Genomic DNA, 20295 nt, shown 5'->3' on the forward strand with positions numbered 1-20295 from the left:
AATTACACATGTTCTGACATGAAGTGTACACAAGGCAAAATAAAAAGGTTGTATTCTTACCTGAGCCATCAGAATGACATTGGCTCTGTAACCATTATCCTCAAAAGTAATTTATATTCCTTTGAAACCTGTGTTGACACAATTACTTATATTCTGAGTAGTTTTGAGTAACTTATGGACTACCATGTGTTGCTTTTGATCTTCCTGATTATTTAGAGTTTTTGAGCACAAATGACTGGATCAAAATGAGATTTTTTTTTAATTTTTTTTTCTTTTTTTTAGATTTTGTTAGTTTCTTTATTTGTTTTTTCATTGGCTGGTGTTTTTGTTGTGGTGTTTTTTTAAATTCAGGTCATTCAAGGGACATTTTTACTGTTGCTCTGACATGATTTTCATATCTCTGAACAATATCTAGTAAAACCCTTGTAGTTCCTAAGCCATGCTTAGTGATGTCAATAAGTATTTCGTGAACATTTGTTATACTGGACACAAAGAGAAAATCAAGAAGAAACTTATGTACAATAAATGTCTCTGTGTTTTTATATGTCATTAACATTCATACTCATAGATTTAGAGATTTAGTGAAGTTTTGGCTTTCCAGTTCATAAATGCCAAAAGAATAAAAGAAATTAAAAAAAAAAAAAAGGAAGAAAGAGGAAAAACTAATAAAATGAGCATAGAGGAAATGTTAACGTCATTTTTCTCTTCTATTCACTTAAAATGTAGTTTCATTTTAAGTTTTGGGCACATGTTAGGGTCATTTCTTATTTTATCAATACAGTTTTCCTATCTTAATTAAAATCAGTGGACTATGCAATTCAGTTAGATTGGAGGGAAGGAGAGTTTGTTAATTTACATTTAAATAAAACTGATTTTCTGAACTTCTGATATAGTTGCATTTTTAATATCTTGTGCTTCATATTATATTTATAAATGGTACTACTGGAATTTTGGGAAGCCTTGGCTCACATTTCTGACTGTTATACTTCAGTAATAGTAGTGCTTTTTGTGCACATGGTAGTCTAAGAACATAGTCAAGGCAAAGTTTATTGATGGAGGTAACATTTTTTTTATTATGTCTTTTGGTATAAGTGGAAGAAGAGCCAAAGTGAAAAAGAACTTTACACAAAACATTGTAAATTTTTTTCCAGCTATTCCTTTTGGCCTAACTGAAAGTACTATTCATCACAGCTTTGAATATATTAATTTGGTTGTGATTTCTTGAGTAGTAGCTTTCCTGCCTCAATATTTATGATCATCCAAAAGTTTGAAGTTTAACTTCCTATTGACAGATTCCAAAGTTTTTAATAACTAAAGTGACCAGGAGCTTTTTTTTTTTTTTTTTAACTATTTCACTCTAACCTTACATCTAGACTTGTAGTTTTCATTGAAGATGTCATTGCTCATAGTTTAGTAGTCAGAACATTCAAAGGTACGTATAAATTACTAAAGAACTTGAATTAACACCTGAACTATGAACTATGAATTCTCTGTAGTACAAAAAGATGTAAGATTTACTTACAACACTGCTACACTATGTGGTATGTAGAGATGCACAAGAAATACGACAGTTCAAATTTACTCCTTTCAATATTCAAGCAGGAACTACCGGTTGAAAAAATTTCCTTAATGAAATTCTATTTAGCAGCTCTTCTTGCACAGAAACTTGAAAAGCCTTCCTCATATTTAATTTTATGCAGTGATATTTCCCAACAACTTCATTCTTATGGTTATTTTGGATTTAACACAGTTTCATGTTGAATAGTGCTTGTTAGTTTGTAGCTGATAATGTATATTTCTAGGTTCAACATTAATAGTGACTGGAAATGTTTCACTGATCTGAACGGAGTGTAATATTTTTTAAAAAGTTAGTTTAGATTCAGGTACTGTCACTGAATATAGAATTACAAAGAAACAGTTTTCCATCTGGTAAAAATGGAAGGATCTTGAACATTTTATAAATGAATTCTAATAGAAAGTAAAACAAGTTTTTGTGGCAAAATATAAATATTTCTGAAACATTTTATTCAGTACTGGTTATTATCAATGACCAAGCTAAAAATCATTTAAAAAAATGGAAAATTTGAGTTCCTTTTTAAAAACTGTCACAGATAACTTTTTGACAATTTAAAAAAAGTTTCTGAATCACAGAAATTAACTAAAACTGACCTTTCTTTAGGGCTATCAGGAATGTGTTTTCACTTGATGTCCTGTAGTATTTATCCTACAAAGAAGAAAGTAGGTATCTGGTTGCCACAGAAATTCAACTGCACGCTTCAGTAATTTTGTCATGGCAAGAACCATGACTTACAATAATGACTATCTTTGCAGTTCATGCACAGCAGACTCAATGTCTGTGGACAATTTATCTGGATTAATATACAGGAATCTCTTCTTTTTCAGTGAAAAACTTTTCATTTTGTTGAATTGCTGTTTTTTGTTGGTGACAACACAGATTAGATTTACCAGTGCTACTGAAGTGCCTTTTCCATTCACATCCTCCTTTGAAGTAATTAAACAATCTAGGGGAACTGCTTGTTTGATTTTCTCATTGTTTGCAGTCAATGTGACTCTGAAGTCAGGTAGTGAAAAAATAGACAATGAGCACTTCATTTAATGCTATCAACATCTATTATACATGAACTCCTAGCTAAAGAGCTAGGAAGCTGGATGCTCAGACTTGATGTTAAACTCTTGTCCCAAGAGAACAGACAAACATTCTGCCTGGGATAATGATGTTCTATATAAAGCAACAAAATGCTACCTGAATTCTCCTAATGCTATATTGTACAAATTAAAAACTGTTCAGGTTCAGGGAGGTTTTTCAACCACATGGAAACACTTGAAACTATGCTTAGATACTTAGACTCTAAATGTTACTCTTTAGATTTAATTGACAACTCCCACTAGCTCAGTGGCAGTTCTGCATCTAAATCTTCTTGCATCACACCAAATAAATGACTTGTGAAAGATGATCTGCATTAAAAAAATAATTTTAAAAAGGACACTAATTAAAAAATAACTGGAAAAGAAAGGAAAAAAAATACCTTGCAACTAAACTCTCTGAGGAAGGGAGGAAGGAAGGAAGGAAGGAAGGAAGGAAGGAAGGAAGGAAGGAAGGAAGGAAGGAAGGAAGGAAGGAAGGAAGGAAGGAAGGAAGGAAGGAAGGAAGGAAGGAAGGAAGGAAGGAAGGAAGGAAGGAAGGAAGGAAGGAAGGAAGGAAGGAAGGAAGGAAGGAATTCTGATGCACACAAGGGAATGGGTCTGTTTTACACATTTACAGGCAGAACGCTAGTGCTTAGGATCATTTTTGAAGCTGTTAAACCATTACAGATGCCACTATCAATACCCAAGATAAACTCAGTGATAGCATTTGAGACTGTGAGAGTTATGTCCTTAGGAAAGGTTGATTTTTCTTTTTCTGCAAAATAGTTTGTAGTCAATTTAAATTTCCTCAGCTTGAAATTTACCAGAACATTGTGTCATGCCCAGTTACCAATTGATTTAATTATACTCTGCAACACAACTTGCCAATAAAAAAAGATGTGAGGTACTGTTACTGCAATAAGCTTGGAAATTTCAGAGAAAAATGCAATGTACTTTTAAGCTTCTACTCCCAACACATTCATTACTTATTAATATTGGAAGACATTTCTTGACAACTGCGTTGTCATGAACAGTCTGTTTCCATGGGTACAATATTGGGCAGTTATGTTTATCTATTAAAAGAATTGCACTACCTTAACATTGATTCACATTTGTGTGTTGAAGGTATCTAACAACCTGCTGAATCTATCTGTGCATTCATGTGTACAACACAAATATTTTTTTTCTTAAGTATGATTCTTACATACATTATGAACATTTTTTAACCTAATGTTGCATTCTTCTTAATTAATAAAATGCTAAATATCTGGGAGTTTAAAAAAATATTTTCAGTTTCTCACTGTATCAGGGAAAAAAAAATTGGAGGTTATTAAATTCTGAGTATTACTGAATATATATTTCCAAAAGGACAATGCAGAGCATAGCAGGCAGCAAAGGTAAGTGCAGAGCAAGATGAATCAAAGAGAAACATTTGAACTTACGATTGTAAACAAGAAATAAATGAATAAGGTTGAAAACAGATAAACAGATAAAGTATCTGACCAGCTACACAGAAAAGTATTGATAGTGCAGTATAGATATTTTATGTCAAGTATACTTCATTTTCCTCTGTCAAATCTCATCAATCATTTGTTGGTATCTGTGATACTGTATTCCAGAAATGCAAACTGAATATAGATAAATTCACTAAATACAGGAGTACTGTATATCAAAACATGCACCTACCTAACATGTTTAGAGAAATCATTGAAGCAGTGTCCTTCAACTGAAAGGACATTGACGAATATTAAAAATGTACAAAGAGAGAAATAAAAATACTTGAACTTGTATCTGACAACATATTATAAAAAAATGCCATGTCATCAGTATAAGAACTTCATTCATTTCCCTAAGCTATGAGTCCCAATCTTGCAGAGGCTTAAGCATATTCTCAGAGAAGTCCCTCTGGGTAGTCAGGTAGAACTGATTGTAGTTGAATAAATCCTTTTTTTTACAAGTTACAAGTAAATATGAACACTATATACATCACTGGTTTATTCTGATGTAGCTAGTCAGGACAAATGAGGTCTACATAAAGATGAAGATATGTAATTTGAAGTAGGATCCAAGACTGTTGTGAAGGCTTATATACTTCCTTTATAATGTAGAAAATAAATTATATGCCTTGAAATGTGAATGGGAAGATCAGGCTGCTGAGCAGAAGGCAAGCTAGAGCTCTCCTAGGAGAAACAGCTCGAAGAAGAAACATCTGAGATTTTCACCCCTTCAGTTCCTGGAGTGACAGTTTTCAGTGTCTGGGTTAAAACTTGTCAGAAACGTAGGAAAAATTAAATTCTACTACTTAAACATGAAAAGTGAAGTCAGGTTTGATTCCACTATGAAAATGAAAAGAGAGAGAAAAGCTGGAATAGTGGTGTTGCACAAGGCAGGTTTCCCTTCTCGAGTGGTTCCTGTTGGTGCTGGCAATGGGCAGTGGGGGATAATTCCCAGGACAGAGACCAGAGACTGTCCCTCCTAGGATGGTGTCTCTTTGTCCTCCCCTGGTTCTCTTCTTCTAGAATGGCAGAAGTATGACCCAGCCTAATTTTAGAGATTGGTGAAATGCAAAGTACAGAGAAGAACTGTGACCATTTTGTTGCTGTAGTAGTTGATAATGTAGTAGTTGACAATGACTTATTACCCTACCTTTAGGATCCATGCAACCAACATCTTACAGGCATTCTCTCAAGAGACAGCTTATACTGTATAAAACATAAGAATGATTCTACCTTTAATCGAAACAAAAAATAATGTCAAATTTGGTATTACTGTCTGTGGTGGAAAATGAAAGCTTTAGCATATTTTCAAGTACTCTGTTATTGGGTTACAGAAATGTGATTTGACGGTGAAACATTTAGCCACTTTTTCTTACAAACTTGACTTGAAACAGTTAAAAACTTACGTGACTTTTGGACTTTCATTTTCTGACCAAAGAAGGAGTTTTGGAATATCTGTAGCTATTTTAGTTACTTCTTGTTAGTTCATATAAATCAGTAAATCTAGCAATGAAAATAAATAAGGAAGTCAATTTTGTCTTCTCTCCTTTTTCTTTCTTACTGCCTTTTTGTCAAAATTACGTGACTGTTAATGGGTGATTATAATTACATTTTATGATGACTAATACAACTAATGCTGCTATAGCTTACTTTATTTTTCAGATGTGCTCCCTTTATAAGTAAGAGAGAACATGACAGAACTTTGAAAAAAAAATTGTTTTGATCCTCCTATGTGTTGAAAGACCCCACAGTGACCTCTTTTGTGGACTCACTGCTGTCCCTAGTGGACTATCTATTTATTGGAATAAAGTAACCTCTAACGTCTAGTGCAGAGAATTTTCCGTAAACTCCTAAGTACTTACTGGCTCAAGAAAATAATTTAAAATATGTACTAATTGAAACTTAAACCAGGAACAACTTGTTGTAACAATTCTGCTGAAGATGTGCCAAGTGAATTATTGTGCCACAGTTCTCTTTTCTTCAAAAGAAAGGAATGACATTGTAAGAGAAATATCTGTATTAAAATATAACACTTATAACACTTACTGTGTAAAAATGAAGAGATAAAGAACCAAATATTTATGGTTACCTATCATGTTGAGGACAAAGTTTTTCTTAAATAGCCACTTTTTCAAACTACTCTGTTTTGTTTGGTTTTATTGTTTCTAATTCACAAACAGAAAAATGCTCAGAAAAATACTTCCACACCTGGAAATATTGAATCCATTTTTTTAGGTAATTCTAATGTAAAAGATACCCCGTGATTCAAGTAAGTCATAGAGCTTTTTATGTATCTTTAGTATTTTCTTCTTGAAACTGAATTCATGACAATCTACCACAAATACTGCAATAACATTGCATGCTTTTTATTGACAGTTTAATTCACTCTTACAGAAAAAAAAAAAATTAGGAACTGAAAGTCTGGAAGAGAAGTGGCTTTTTTTTTTTTTCTTTCCCAAAAACATATGTTAAGCTTAATTAAATAAATTCAGTCAAGATGCACTGTTCTATATACTGCTTGGCAGTACAGTGTTTGAACACATGATGTTTTCACAGGGCTGAATTTCCTTGCTTTGGATTTCATGAGAACTATAGTAATGTCCATTAGCTATTTCTCAGTTGAAGTGTGATTTTTACTGTCAGTAAAGAAAACCAGAAGACTGAAATAAACAAATGGATCACGATGAATAGATAGTGTAGCAAAGTGCCAAGAGAAAGGAAGGGATTACAGTTTTTGTGCTTTTGAAAGTTGCTGGATTATAGGGGCTGGCAAACAGAATAATAATTTGCATAGGCATCTGACATATGATTATGCCTCAGATTATTTATGTAAGACCTTGACAGGCTACAGTGATGAGCATGCTAGCAATACGATAGATGGATGAATGGAAGGGACTCAGTGAGAGGAATGTGGATTGGAAAGTCAATACCAATTTGAAAATCAATCAGCAAGAATAAGACTGCTCAGTTTGTATGCACAAAATACTGGGCTAAGGGCTGACTATAGAAGCAAGGTGGAGATTTCCAAATTGTACAGAAAGTATTTTCTCCAACAGTGTCCAAATGTCTGCAATAAAACATGAGTGATTCAATTGTTTTGTTTATAGCTCAGGAAATCACAATTTTTTCTATACCAGAACCTACTCTCCCATTGCCAGCAGCATGCCCTGTAGATATAGAATTTAGAGGACACTCATTTCCCTTTCAGCAACATGAGAGGGGCAGGGTGGCTGTAGCTCCCTGACCTCTGGCTAGAAACCCCACTATAAGCCGATTCTTTAGATAGCTCTTTTGGTGGAGACACTTGGCTGCCCTCCTCTCTGTGACACTTTGAAAGCATTTTCAAGAGAAAAAGCCCCATTGTTCTCATTCAAAAAAAAAAAAAAAAACAACCCAGATCATGTAAAGCACTCTCAAAAAACTGCACCTATTTATACAGAAAACTACTTAAGGGCAGTCATTGTCTCTTAGTGGTTTTGTACACTAACTGAGGCTTTTAAGATTACCTTTAATAGGATGCACCAAAAAATACATTAAAAGAGTACTAAGGTTAAAAGCCGAGAGCTCTAAACTCAGGAAATACCAGAATTAATGTTGATAAGGACAGGATATACATAGTTGGTTCATTAAACGTTATACTATTTCTGATTGACTCCCAGATTTTTCATTGCTAAGGAAAGCTTATGCTCAGAATATGAGAAACAGCTCAGTATTTCATTCCACTCCCTTTGTTCAGGGTTCAGCATCATACTTTGTTTACTGCATGACATTTAATTTAGCCTCTGAATAGAGATTTATTAATATTTTCATGAGTTTTTCTATAACACTTACTGCTATAGTATTCAAATATGTCAAAGGAGTAATTTATTAATCTTCTTGGTATTTTTGTGACATGAAATGTTATTATTCCCATTTAACAGACAGAGAGGTAAGGTCCAAGTATATTTTTTTCAATAGATTACAGACTTTTAGGATGCCCAACTGAAGATGGCCTGATTTGTTAGGCAACTTATTGCATCATGGCATTATTCATCCAAAGCGCAACTTGTTTGCAATTCAGTAACAGGAACACAGTATTTCTGAGAATCAGATAGGAGATCTTTGTGGACATGAAAAACAACATCCATTTGAAAATCAAATTCTAGGTGACTTATCTAATACTACATTAGAACATTCTCATGGAGATGGAGATAAATCTGTTTCTCTTGAGCAGTTCTAGCTGTCTAAACCATAAACCATAACTTTCTTTACCTAGAATTCTTTGTTCCATGTTTACACAATAAGTAGGGGAATATTTCTTATGACAAAGCCCTATTCAGAGCAATTACAACATATTGCAGGGAAAAGACGTTGAACTGTTAGACTGAGGAGAAGAGGATGAGAAAATGAAAAAGTGCAAATACTGTATGTCTAAGATGAACCTTATGAACTTCAGGATGCAGCAAAAAGAATGACAAAAGAGGAAATTATAAGCTTACACAGTCCCTTATGTTTGTTGTCATAAATATTAAGTAAACAGAACTGGAATGAGAAGCATGCAAAAAAAAAAAAAAAGCTACTTTCACAGACACTCACAAAAGTAGGGGGCTTCCTTCTCTTGCTACAAAAATACAAGGAATGCATTTTTCACATTTTTAGTATGGAGAACACGCCACTTACCACTCTGTATCTCCTGAACATCCATCTAGCAGTGTTCATATACTAAAATGGAATCTTCTTCCCAGGGACTTCTAGTATGAAACACCTTTCCTGCTACAATTATCATTAAATTACTGTCTACACCAGGGGTTTCAAACTCATTTTCACCAGCGACCACATCAGCCTCACGGTTGCCTTCAAAGGACCGAATGTAATTTTAGGACTGTATAAATGTACGAGTGAAAACGAGTTTCACACCCCTGGTCTACACTATGTTGCTGGCATTCTTCACATGCTAAAAAGCAGATACACAAAGGTTTGGAACAACTATTAATTACAATGATAAAAATGTAGAAAGAATGGCTACATGCTGTGTGGATCACAATTTTATTTTACTTTCTGTTCAGAGAGCCAGATGCAATCCCAATTTGGGCAGGAGCAGAAAGTGAGGAGTTGACCAGCCAGCTTATTTCACAGCATTGACTGCAAAGCTAACGTGGTGTCAACAGGGGGATACTGCTGAGGGTTAAGACCCCTCTCCTTTGTAGACAGAAATTCTCATGTGGTTTCCCAATTTTAAGATGCATTTGCATTCTATTAATCTTCTGTTTGTACTTTAGGTTTTTTCCTAAATCAAAATATTCCCAAAACATTAAGTCTTCCAAATAGAAATACCATACATCTCTGTATGTCAGCTTATTTTTATCTATTCTGCCAGACTCTAAATTTTGGAATCTGATTTGAGTTATATCAATATGATACAATTCAGAATGTGTGTATACAACTATTTCATCAAAGCTGCTGTTATTTGTACTGAGGGATTATGTCTAATGAGGTCACCAGATTCACTTATTTTACAATTTCTAATGTGTTGCCAATGTTTATATTTTCCTATGCTTGAAATTTTAGTGTAGGTACTAAAGCTACAAAAGTGATTTCTTGAAGACTGCAAACAGTCTTAATGTAGTTGGTACTATAAAATAGAAGTGGTTTATTTTAAAACTGTTAGCATAGTTAATCAATCTATATCCCATAAGAGCAGATCTTTCTTGTTTGAGTGCTAGCCACTTTCTCCAAAAATTCAGTGTGACCTAAAGACATAATACTACCTACTGTGCTGGATGTTCTTCAAGGCTTCTTAGGGACATCAATTTTAATGGGATTTGGTTTACAAAATCCTTAGACATTTTTGGAAAGTCAAAACTATTTTTTACTCCTACAGTGTCTAAATAATCATTATTGCAGTAAGGAATTATTAAGGTTCTACTCTCCTAAATTTGCAAAGCATCTAACTCAAGCAATGGTGGTCAATAGTTGATATTACTAAAGTTCCCATGTCAAATAAGAGATAGAAACAACCCAGAATATGGGCCTGTCAGCTTCCTTCTTCTCGGTTATACTTTCCCAGATCATCTAAAGGTATTCTTTCTAATGCAGCTCCCAAAAGGCATTTTATTATGCCAAAAGGCATTTTGTTATAACAGCTACAGTGAAAAAGATGCTTTCTTGCTTTAATTAATACATATGCATAGTTTAAAACATTACTTAGCTGTTGCTTTTATTAGTGTAATTTTTTTCTGGTCATAATGAACACTGCCTATGCAATTTTCCAATTAAAATTACAATTCTGTGACTGTAATTGAAGCTTTATCTACTGATACATCAATTCAGTACAGAAAATGATCTGAATGCTACAGCTTGATTACTTTTTCCCAAATAACCACCAAGGTTATATGTTCTATTCTAAGTACCTCTGCATAAACCTATGTTAAAGAGATTTATTTATTATTTGAACAAAATGTAAACTAATTACTCAACAACGCATGTACAGTACCTCTCCAAAAGTAAACCCATTTTCCATCTTTAGAATAGGTACCTCAGATCAGCTTCTCAAATACACCTTACAGGGTTGTCCCTTTTCCCCCCCTTTTTTCTCAGTTGACAATACATCGACAAAAAACACTGTTACTTACTAGTTATTAGTTATTACTTATTATTTATTACTTGTTTCTTATTATTTATTTCTTGTTACTTATCACTTATTATTTATCTCTTATTTTTCCCAAACCAAAAATTTCATCCATAGACCCAGCTAGTCTAATCAGTGCTATTCTTTACTCATTTCCATTTTTTTCTCTCCTAAAATTTACTGACACTTATAAAAACATTCAAACATTTAGATTTTTCAAAAACTGAGAGTTGTTCAGTACTTGGGTCTTTATCATTTGATGCACCATGTAACAGAGAAGCCAGAGTGCAAATAGCTCATCAGGGCCTGAGTCGTGTCATAAAGCTGAAATAAGTTCTTAGTTGCTTGGGGTTCTCAGTTCGAAAGAACCATATATATATTTTTTATTCTGCACATAAACTTACAAAAGCAGGAAAACAACTTTCTCTCACTGTAACTGCTAAAATACCTTTTGGGGGTTTAAATCAGAAACAGAACCTCTAGGCGATCTTGAGAACTCTACACCAGAGGAAAGAAGCTAATAGCTCATACTATTAGTAATTCTAGTGCTTTGATGTGACCATGTTTCAACATTCAAGACCTTTTGACAGGTACTGTAAAGATTCTTTTTTAAAGAATATGAAAAGTATTACAGGTATTGTCTGTAAGGAATTAGAAGAGGATAGATTGTGAGAGGAATATGAACGAAAATAAGGAGTTTTTAGAAAGAATGAGTTAACACTCAAAAGAGTAATGGTTCCATAAACAAGAAGACCAATGTTTCATGAAAGTTCATTAGTGTAATAGAATGAGACTGGAGACAGAAATAGAAACAAAAAAGTATACATATGATTATATGTATTAGTATTTTATCGTCTTTTATCATATACATGATATATACATAAATATTATTTGATATAAACATATATTTCTCATATATATATGAGAAACATACAGAAGAACAGATAACAGCCAGTTCCTTTCTAATTAGAAAGAATTAGAAAGGATGAAATTCTGAAAACTGATAAGGGAACATAAGGATACTAAAACAATTTTGTGGCTGACAGAACTACCTGAGACCAATATTTGTTGCAAGCTAGATATGACAAAATTGTTAATAACAGTTATTCAGTACATGAAAAAAGAAAATATTAACTAAGTACCTCTGCTTAGTATTTCAACCAAGAAAGAAGCAAAATAAGAAAAATTAAGTATAAACTAGGTCTGTAGTGTTTGAGAAAAATGTCAGGCACTATCTCTTAGCAATTCATAAAGAGCAAAGTGGGAAAAGGGAGTGAGATTATGGTTCCAAACCCCACAAAATGGCAATACTGAAAAAAAGATACTGTTGAAGAACTGAGGCTCCCTGTTGTTTCCAGAGATTCTTCCAGAGTAACTTAAAACTGCTGTCTTACACAAGCCCAAGTCAAATTCTCATCTTTGTGGCGGCAACAGAGCCTGGCTCCTACTGTGAGGACCTGATGCCTGTATCTTGTCTCCCTGTGAGGCAATGACTTATTTCTTGGAAAAAATGTGAGAGTATATTTTACATTTTAGGGTATAAACCTGGTGGAAAATCACAACACTACATACTGCAGAACTTCAAGGATCATCTACCATGAATAAATACAATCAATTAAGATCATATTCAAGAGTCCTTAAAAATTTGCTGAGAATATGTCTGTTCCTCTGATGTTCATTTTAATATATCTCCAAACAAGAAAATTCCAGAAGCTTGAAGAAATGTTAATCTGCCATATTCAGTAGCTGGTAAGCCTTATATTATTCCTAAGCAATAACAGAAATGCTGGTATAAAATACATTGATAAGAAATTCAGTGATAGGAATACAATTAATACCAGCCGAAGTGATTTTATATAAATTAGATCTAGTCAAGTAAACTTGATTCTAGTGTTTGATCAGATGTCAAATTTGGCTGAAAAGGTAAATGTGCAGATGTCATATGCTCAGAGCATGATAGGCATATGACACTGTGTGGCTCAGAACTCTGATTTACATTAAACAATACTAGTAGATCACATAAGAAATTGATCCAACTAATGGATCCCAAGGGAGTACAAGTCAGCTGGGAACAGGCACTGAATGTGTGTTTCCAGTGGAGCTCCATAGGGCTTACTTTATTTGACATTCAACCTTTATCCAACATTCTCAGCAACAGTCTAGAAATAAACAAAATAATGGATAAAACTGATGGATGATGCACAGATAGGAGCAATAAGTAATAAAGATGAAGACATGGAAGTGTTAATGCATGATTTCTGAGTAAGATGGGCCCACTTACACACAGCCAGATTCAACAGAATCCAATGAGAAGTCAAATGTCTTGTAGTAAGCAGTGCAGGAAATTTATACAGAAGACAGAGCTGTATAATGAAAATCAAGATTCCAGAGAGGATATAAGAGCCATAGCGGACAGACAACTTAATGTCTCTTGTCAGTGAGATGCTGTGGCAAAGAGACTAATAGGAAAAGCAGAAATAAGACATTGAATTTCTCTCATAAGAATTAGAGAGATTCAATATTGGAATGCCATTCACAATTCTTATGCTCTCACTTTTAAAACTAATGGTGCAAAATTTAACCATTTGCACAAAAATCAGTCAAGTGCCACAAAAAACCCTATATGAATGATGGAATTCTTAAAGCTTTTGAAAAGGAGGTTTGAGTGCTTGAAAGAACAAGATGGAGATGTGTGCTGATTACAGTGTAGCTGTATTTCTGCGGGAAGCAAATAGCAGGGGTCAGCAGGTTCCTTAATTTAGTAGGTGAAGGCATTTGATTTTGTTATATCCAGAGCCAATGCTTAAAAGCTGAAACCAGCCAAATTCAAATGAGAAACAAGGCTAAATATTTAACAGCTGGTGTAGGAATAGTAGTTATAGATAGATTCTAAATAGGAATCTTCCTACTATGAATAAGCTCTTTCTTGGTCCAGTTCCATCTGCTTTTACTCCTTTTCTTCCTCCTCATCATTTGCTTGAAATGCTGAAATGTTCCATCTGGGTAGATATTAATGTATTTCCATATTTTTCATGATAATAGAAAACAAAGTTACCTAGAAATTAAAATAAAACTAATCTTGAAGATAAACTGCCACAACTGAGATGTAAATGTTGAAGATAATGGTGACAAAGTTGGGAAATGAACAAGCAGTTTTAAACATGTTGAAAAACATCAGCATGTGAATTCTGAATAGAATTAAGCAAGAAGATGAATACTTGATGGATATTTTGGAATAGCAGAAGGGTAAACATATCAACCTTTTATTAATTTATGTTAAAATGGTAAGACAAAATGGTATTTCTATGGCACTATGGATTGCTAGAGGAAATATTCCTTTTTAAGCTTTGCTCTAGCTGCACTTCTGGGCTTGCTGTCTCTGTCAAACCTAGTCCTAAACCTAAACCCATCCTTCATGTAAACCTTAACCTTAAACATAGACTGAGTCTTAGGCAAGGTCCCCAGGCAGTGTGTTTCACAGCAATGATCTCTATACCTTAGATTTCCTTTTCATAGCCCCTTTGCCAAGCTCACTGCTGTATCTGTGTTTTTTTCTCTCTCTTAGTCCCAATCCTAATCCTAACCTAACTCTAACCTTAAAACAAAGATACCCAAAGTCAAGTCAATATAAATTGACACAAAATAACTACTGAACGCTCCTAATAATTAAACAGATGTTTGCATTTTTCAAAACCTTGCTCATAGACTTTGGGGATTGTTTTAGTATTGTTGCTATTTTAGATCAACAGCTCTACAGATCCTCAGGAAAACAAAATAAAATAAAACAAAACTTTTATTTATTATTACACTGCCTAGAGAAAATGATCAGGGTTTGAGACACACTGTCACAGTCTTTTTCCATTCTTAGAAGTGACAATTACACAGATAGGACATAGTCATATCCTGTGAATATTTAATCTCATGTTACAAATCCATACTGAAACATTGACTATGACTTTGTGCAGAACAACAGTCACTAGAAGCAAATCTGCAAAACAATATCATCACATAGCCTACTGTAGCATTTGTTGTCAGAGACATAATGCTTATTTGAGTGTTTACTGGTAAAAACAGATAAATCTTTCTGAGTTTTGCAGAAATTATTTTCTTGGAAACTTGTGTTCTTTTATATTTTCTGGTCTTATCTTTAAATATTGACTGCTCGGAAATTGCTGACAACAGTGAAGAGACCAGTGCTTTTTATGAGAACAAAGTCAGACCAGTGATGGGTGAAGAAAGTTGGAGAATTTTCCAACAGAATTTATCCATGCTGAATCTTCTTACTAAAGTCTTCAGGCTTCAGTCTTTAGCTGGAAAAGTTATCTCACATTCGATATATAATTTCTGCTTAGTGGGAGACTATCATCTCAAAAATTTTGTGATGACAAGAGTCAGACTTGTAAGAAACTGAAGCTGGAGATCTCAGATCCTCATCTAATTCATGAAAATAAATCACTTGTGTTTGATTCCTACATATTAATGAATACTAGTAGCTGTTCTGTGGTCCAGTGTGCTGTTTGTGACATTTCTGTGTGGTTTGTGGGTTGCTTTTTGTTTGTTTGTTTGTTTCTTTGTTTTAAGCCTGTGACATGTATGATTTCTGAGAGCTCCAGTGTAGGATACACCTTGAAATAATCAGAATTTTTGTGGCACAAAAGGAGTATCTTCCTATCTCATTTTCATGATGAATTGTAATGTTTGGTGGGTTTTGTTTGCTTCATCTGCAAGGAGGGGGGTTTCTGCTTTTTCTTTTTTTTTTTTTTTTTTTACATGCCAGAACTGTTGCTGCTTGGTGTCTGCTTTAGTATGCAATGAGTCACTCTTCATGCTCTGACACACATGAAGACCACAGACACCATTCAACTGCCATCTAAAGTGCCCGACCAGTGTTTGATATGGGGATGGCAGAGATGACACAGGGAGTAAGAAAGCTTCATAGCTCTGTGGCTGTAGTATTTGAATGCTTGTTGGGATACCCTGGACTGCCTGTCAGCACTAGATGACTATGTTTAAGCAGCTGAGCTGAGCCCTAGATCTCCATTAATTCCATTAATTGAAGGTGAATCACTCATTTCACATGGTGGATACTTACCAAAAGACACCTACATTTAGTACTCTTAATTTGGAAATGAATATCAATTCAAATCACTAGTACCATGAAATAACCAGCCTCTTAAGATTATATATGTAAAAGTTGAAACATTTTTGATATATACAAATTCCTTCAATGAGTCCCAAAATCTTCTATGTGTGGGAGGGACTAAGAGGTAGACAGAAGACTGACTGAGCCATATTTGTAGGTAAAGTCTTATCTGGGTCTTACAATCCTGAGACTGACTTCCTGATGAAAATTAAAACCTCATGGAATAATCCTGCCTATTTGTGTGATCATTCACATTTGGACATTTCAGAGGGAAAATCCCTCCATGTTTTGGTAGAGATCAGACATGTGATAAGATCTTCAGACGGCATGTCTTGGTGCTAGGATTCCCACCAACAGTCAGTCTTTTCGTCTAGAACTGTGCTAGGATGTTTTAATGCAAGTCTTGCACCAAAAAGAGGAAAACAAACAAACACCCCCCCGCCCAACCTCCATTTTAGTCTGAGAAATTATAGACCTTCTTTTTCCAGGAAGAAATCAATGTAAGTCAGCTTCCCCAGAAAACTTCTCCTGGTCCAAAATTAATTCTTACACTTTTGCAAAACAGTAAGGGAAAACAGAGTTTTGCAGTGACAGGCTTCAGAGAAATCTAACTATATAGCCATCAGTACATATATGTACTTCATAAAGAGTGAAATTACCTAAAAAACATTGGGAAATGGAATATTGGGATACAATCCCATTTTGGTTAGTCTCATTCTAAGGTTACTGTGCAAAAGAGAAACTGATTTGCATGAGTTCTTATTTGCTGTTCCAGTGTTAGCACATTTGCAGAATTATATTTTAAACTCATTATTTTCTGTTCCACACAGATAATGATCCTGTGCAATTGTTTTTCCAAGCATTGCAGCTTATAGACAAGCTTCAGTTCTGTTACATGATTCTCTATTTCATGTTTCTTCTTTAAACATCAACTCATGGAGTTGTGAATTTGTGAAATTGTCAATACCTTTGAATCAGCATCATATCCTTTGTAGAAATAGAAGAGTAAATAGAACTGTCCACTAACTAAACTGTAATTGTTGAAGATACCATTACTCATGTCAGCTATGCTTTTATTAAAATATTAGCTTGAATGCATTTGTGAAAACTATGAAATAAAATTCATATTTGGGCAGTCCTAAAAAAATGCACCTGATGTCTATTTTCTCATAATTTAAGAATACCAACATAAGGAACAGATGGCAAAGTAGCTCAATAGCCTTTGGAAAATCTTCCGTTAGCGTTAAAAGATACACCTGCTGAAATATGTGATCTCACTTTAAATGCAGAAAAGCATTAATAGAATTGTACAGCAGTGTGGTTATATCTCTTAATTGGTATACCCTAGTGGAAACAAACATGCTAATTAAGCGATCATCCTGATTATAAGAGCCTGATAAGAACATACAGTGCTCGGAGACATTCATTTCTATTTCAGCAATTGCTTTAAAAATAATCATAGTAAGAGGCTTGAAATATTTAAATTATATAGAGGTAAGTGTCTCATTACAGAGCAAAGAATACACATGAGAGGAAAAGATTGCAGTATAGAGAGTTGTGACACAGAACAAAGTTATAGCTTCAGTTTGCTCTACAGGGTATTGTGGACAACACCAAATAGTCAGTTTGATTTGACTAGGTTTGTCATTTTTCTACTCGTTAGATAGTGAAATTCATTACATTCAGTATAGTTTGTGAAGTCATTTGGTTTAAGGCTTTAATCTAGGTGCCAATCTAGAAATTGTTTTCAAAGTTCTTGTTCAAAACTCCTACTGGAACATTAATCTGGAACTCTTGGTTAAAATTCTACTCGTGCTCTTTTGGGCTTTTGCAATAGAATTCAATAAAATTTACCTCCATACTCAAACATGCTCCAGTCACACTGAAAACGTTTCTTCGAATTTTAGAAGGCAAGTACTGTGAGATTCAAGGTAGCTGATGGGAATAGCCAAATGGGAGAGGCATTACAGTTTCCAGACCCCTGGTCTTCAAACACAGCAGATTCTGACAACAAAAGAAGTGTCTGAGTCCTTGACACCTTCTGGTCTACTTGTGACTCCAGAGAGGTAAAAAGAATGAAAATTCAATTGGAAGTAGAGAATGGGGCTGGAAACCAAAATGCTGAGTGTCTTGTCAGGAAAAGCTTTTTTTTTTTTTTCGTGGAACTTCAGACCATTTCCTCTAGCCAAATCCAAAGAGGGCTAACAACAAATGTTTCCCTTGACTAATGTGCATACTTTGATTTCAACCATACAGTTGAGGACAAGAAGATCAACAGTTATCTGATTCTTACAATGGCATGTCTGGATGTACTGAATAGATGTGAATTGATGACAGAAGCCTACAGAAAATTAATTACAAATGCTGTCACAGGATCATATAGCATATGGAATGAGAACTGGAACAGAAGATCACTTCACATGAATTAGGAACTGCATTTGAAGATATGCTTGCTCCTTGAAGAAAAAGGAAAGGGGGTAAACCAAAAGGTATAATTATTGCTAATTTTTAATTAAGAGCCTATTAAATTTGGTAGTTTGCAGGAGGCTGAACATACTACCATAGATTCAGCCTTAAACTCATGTAGAACCAAGAGAAAGAGGAAGTTTCTGCAATATTACTAACAGTATTAATTGGTGGCTATTAAAAAAAAATCCAGCAGCTAGAACATTGTAACATTTCTGATAAAAGTTTATTCCTTCCTTTAAGTACAGTAAAATAAGTACAGCTCTGCTTAGACATTTTATGTTATGTGTCAACAAATAATAAAAAGAATTGTATCTATATCCAATACTTCACAAAACAGCACTTGCCTTTGTGGCCACGAGCAATAGAATTTCTCATTAGCTGGCATAAAATATACCCTTTTTTTTTCCAAGTTGGATGAACAGAGTAAGGCTCTAAGAATCCCAACACTTTTCTTTGGCAGTTCCTTTCCAGTCCCACTTGAGCTACACCCTGGGCTTTATAACTATGTGTCCAACCTCCACCCCAATGTTTTCCTGAACTGTAGGAAATCTACTCAGAACAGCTTGAGTTTTCGAGAATCTGCTGGAGGCATCATCTTTAAGATTTCAGGTACAATTTATTATAAAATGAGATCTGAGTCTTTCAATTTCTACTTAATTCATCTGGTATTTCAATTTAATTTAAGTGGGAACAGATGAAAACATAAATAGAATGCTACTGTTTGGTTACCAGGATTGGCATATAGAATAAAAGATAGACTAGGTATGAGACTGCAGAGATATGGTATTACTCTTTACTTGATTAAAATGATGGAAGATCTATGAGCACAAAATACTTGCTGAATTATCGGAATTAAAGGGAGTCAGGTAATAAAAATGCAGAAAAGAACCAAACAACTCTCCCTGCTACCCTTGATTTACAACCTGAAGAAGTCCATAATAGGTTTGAGGATCCTTTTCTTAACTTAAGGTCTGGAAATCTTCCTGTTAAATTTTTGCATGTTTTCCTTTAAAAGTATTCAAAACACCGAGTGGTCAGGTTCTGTCAGTCATTTTTAATGTGATTTGGGACTCATTGATTTTACAGCATATATATATAAATGAACATGTGTTTGTCTCTCTCCAAATATGCATATGCACGTTGGTATATGTGTAGGTATATGTATATACAGAAAATCATAGCCCTGAGAAGTCAATGAATATACCACACCTACAATTTAGGAATACTAAGCCAAAGAGTGCAGGGAAGAAAAAGTCCTACAAGTGCATCTGTGCTGACAGCTTGTGCATTTCGTACTAGCCTGTTGCAATGCCTAACTCTGTCAGCATACCTGAAAAACAGGGTTTACAAAAGCACCACAGACCTTTGGCACACGTGTTGGTCGCAGCACAGCAGGGTACTTGCTACAATAAGAAAACCAACTGAAGAAACTCCTTATACAGATGAGTGGTGACACTAGAATTTTTAGTGTTCAGATGTAATTAGAAAACAGTTCTGAAGGAAAATCAATTGTTCCTGGTCGTCAATGGCTAATTTTCCACAATTACAATCAAGAATACAATACGACATCTTTGAAATTACCAAGTAATTGTTGCTTCTTTGTTCATTGTTTTAACATTTCTCCATTTATTTTGCTATCTGTCCTTTATTTGCTTCAGGACTACTCTTAAAATTCTTAGATTCTCCTAATTACATTTACACCATTTAGGTGTAAAAAGCTTCTTACAGAGTTCTTTAAGGTGATGGTTTCTGATTCATAAAGGAAGAGTTAACTAATATTTATAAATTGCTCTCTGATGGTTTCATAACAGAAGACTTACTGAATAAAAAGTTTAACCCAATCAACGAAATTGCACACTCATTAATAAGTATTTTACCCATCAGAGGACTAAAGTCCTTGTCCTCATCTTTGAAGTACCCTTGAGATACACCTG

The sequence above is a fragment of the Patagioenas fasciata genome, chromosome 3 (assembly GCF_037038585.1).
Source record: "Patagioenas fasciata isolate bPatFas1 chromosome 3, bPatFas1.hap1, whole genome shotgun sequence".
Classification (NCBI taxonomy): domain Eukaryota; kingdom Metazoa; phylum Chordata; class Aves; order Columbiformes; family Columbidae; genus Patagioenas; species Patagioenas fasciata.